The sequence below is a fragment of the Triticum aestivum genome, chromosome 5A (genome assembly GCF_018294505.1).
Source record: "Triticum aestivum cultivar Chinese Spring chromosome 5A, IWGSC CS RefSeq v2.1, whole genome shotgun sequence".
NCBI lineage: Eukaryota > Viridiplantae > Streptophyta > Magnoliopsida > Poales > Poaceae > Triticum > Triticum aestivum.
Window position 1 is genome coordinate 576475161 of NC_057806.1, and position 2699 is coordinate 576477859.

Below are 2699 nucleotides of genomic sequence, written 5' to 3' on the forward strand. Positions count from 1 at the left end.
CGCGAGGTTTACGAGTTCAGACCCTTCTCGGAGGAAGTAATAGCCCTACGTCTCGGAGCCCGGAGGTGGTCGACTGGATTATGCGTGTATGAATTACAGGGGTGCGAACCCTTTACACTGAGGAGGGGGTGGCTTATATAGAGTTCGCCGGACCCCTCCGGCCCTCAGTTATGCAGGGTTTTAAATACATTAAGGTCGGGCGTTACTGGTAACGCCCTCAATAAAGTGATATGTTTATCATAAAAGCTACTTAATAACCGACCGTTAGCGTGCGGAGTGCCTTTAGGTCTCCTGGCCGTCGAGTGATTTGGTCTTGGTCGAGTGATCGCTTCTTGGTCGAGTGTCTCCGAGTCTGTCGAGTGGGACACTTCCAAGTCGATTGAAAGGTGATTTCTTCTAGAGATGTCCTTGGGTAGGGCAGTTTGGACAGGTCCATGACCCTACCCTAGGTACATAGCTTCATCAGGTGGCACCAGGGCGAACAGCTCATCCACCTGCGCCTTCCCGTTGTCGATGCGCATGGCTCCCACCTGGTGTGTGACCGCCTCCATCTGGAAACCCACCGTCGCCGCAGCAGGGGAGGCGATGCAGGGCAGAAGGCATGGGAGCATCTCCGGGCTCTCCAGCTCGGGGGGGGGGGGGGGGTTGGGGCTTGGGGGGGAGGGGAGCGGCCACCGTCTTCGAAGGCCAGCGGGGTGACCAGGGCTTCCTGCATGGCGCTCTCAAGCTCCAGTTGCATGCAGTCCGTGCATGGGGGTGGAGGCAGGTCGCGCCCATCATCGGAGAAGGAGAAGAACTGGGCCACCGGGTCCGCCTCCGCCACTGGGGGCGGAGGAGACGCAGAGCGCAGGGGGAGCGGTGGTGTTGCGCGCAGGGCTTGAGTACCCGTGGCCCTGCCGCCCGCATGACGGCCACGCCGGTCCGTCCCGTGGCGACGCCCGGCAGGGGATCTGTTGCGGTGCCGATGCGCTTCCCTGACGACGTCTTCGCTGCAGCCCCTGGCGTGGCAGCCACCGCCAAGTAGGCGATCCTTCCAGGAGCGAGATGCCCCAGCGCCGCCACATCCTCCGTCCTCCTCGCGGTCACGGGCACCACCACCGAGCACCGGGCCGCAGACCGCAGCCCCGACGCGCGGCGCCCTGCTGCGGGGCTTGCCCTGCCCATCTTCGACGTGCGCCACCCATGTGCCAGGCTCGAAGCGCGGGAAGGGGCGGTCTTCATCTTCATCCAAGGATGACAGGCCGCTCTGGCCGGAGTGCGAAGAGCGCGGCAAGAGGGGGGTCCAGTCCTCCAACAGGTCTACGTGAATCAGGAGATCATAGCACCGAACGCCTAGCGGCGGGGGAATGCGGCGATCAGCGGGGGCGAGGCCGATGATCTCATCCGCCTGGCCCGCGCCCCGCTTGAGCACCCAGAGCGCGTGCTTGGTGGGGATGTGGGCAACATCCCACACCCAGAGCCAGAACGCGAACGTCTTGGTGTGTCCTCTCTCCAAGGTGCGCGAGTCGAGCCGGTCGACGCGGCCGACGTCGCCGAGGGCCTCCTCCGCACCCAGTAGCGACCAGAACTGCATGGACAGGTCTTCGACGATGACGCGAATGTGGTGATGGAACTTGAGCAGCGCGGCGTGGTCGTCTTCATTCCAGGCCCTGATGAAGTACTTGCATCCCTCCACCTTGATGACGCCCCGGTGCGTGGCGTTGTCCCGGTGCGCAGGGAGATAGAAGTGGACTAGGAATGCTTCTGCTGGTGGGCGGTGACGTGAAGCAGGTGCGGGAGGGTGGAGAGCTGCTCGAGGATGACCCTGCCCACCGCGGCGGGGGTGGTGGAGTGCGAGCGGTCCGCGACGGTGAGGGTGACCGCGTGCTGGCGCAGCACGTGCTCCTCGATCTCCAACGCCGGGGAGGCCATGATGATCTTGTTGCTCTCCCGCGGCCTCCTGGTTGGGTCGCAAAGAGCGAGGCTTGCCATGGGGGCGGAAGGGCGGGGCGGGGGTGGCGCTGGCGGGAAGACGACGCGGTCGCGGACCGGGGCCCTTGGCGCAGCCGGGAAAACCAAGCGAGCACGGGCAGCCCCTCCCGGGCCACCGTTTCTTGGGTTTTGTGGGCACTCCTTGCCGAAATGGCCCGCCCGCTTGCAGATGATGCAGCGGAGGGGATCCCGGCAATCTACACGACAGTGACGCTTACTGAGGCAACGGAAACATTTACCTTTGAACTTGCTTAAAAAGGCCTCCCTCCCTGCGTCCACATTGAATGATCTGCGGCAATCCGAGCGCTGGATCGGAGCGCGCCCGCCTCGATCCGCCGAGCGGGAGCCGGCCCTCCCCTTCTTCCGGGACTTGACCTCCGTCCATCCCCCCCCCCCCACCATGCTGGCCTGGCCCGAAGAGGAAAGAGAGGCCGGCGAGGAGGGGCGAACCACAACGGATTTAAGGCGCGCCTGGCCCCCAATGGGAGAGGCCCCCAGATCCGACGGTTCGAGCCGCACCCCGGCCCCGGAAGGCTGGCCGCGCCGCAGGATTCACGACGTCGAGGCCAGATCTGACGCAGCTGCCGTTGAGGCCGCAGATCGAGGGGAGGAGAGCTGGGATGGTCCACCAGATTGAAGCGCGACCCCAGCGGGCGGGGAGGGGCTCCGACGGGCCGGCGCGAGGGGGCAGGAAGCGCAGCTGGCAGCCATAAGGGCCGGGATTTTGG

General features: G+C 65.0%; 1 pseudogene; it reads right to left on the minus strand.

The window, feature by feature from the left end:
- Positions 1-486: 486 nt before the first annotated feature.
- Positions 487-1573, minus strand: LOC123101583 (uncharacterized; annotated as a pseudogene).
- Between the last annotated feature and the right edge of the window lie 1126 nt (positions 1574-2699).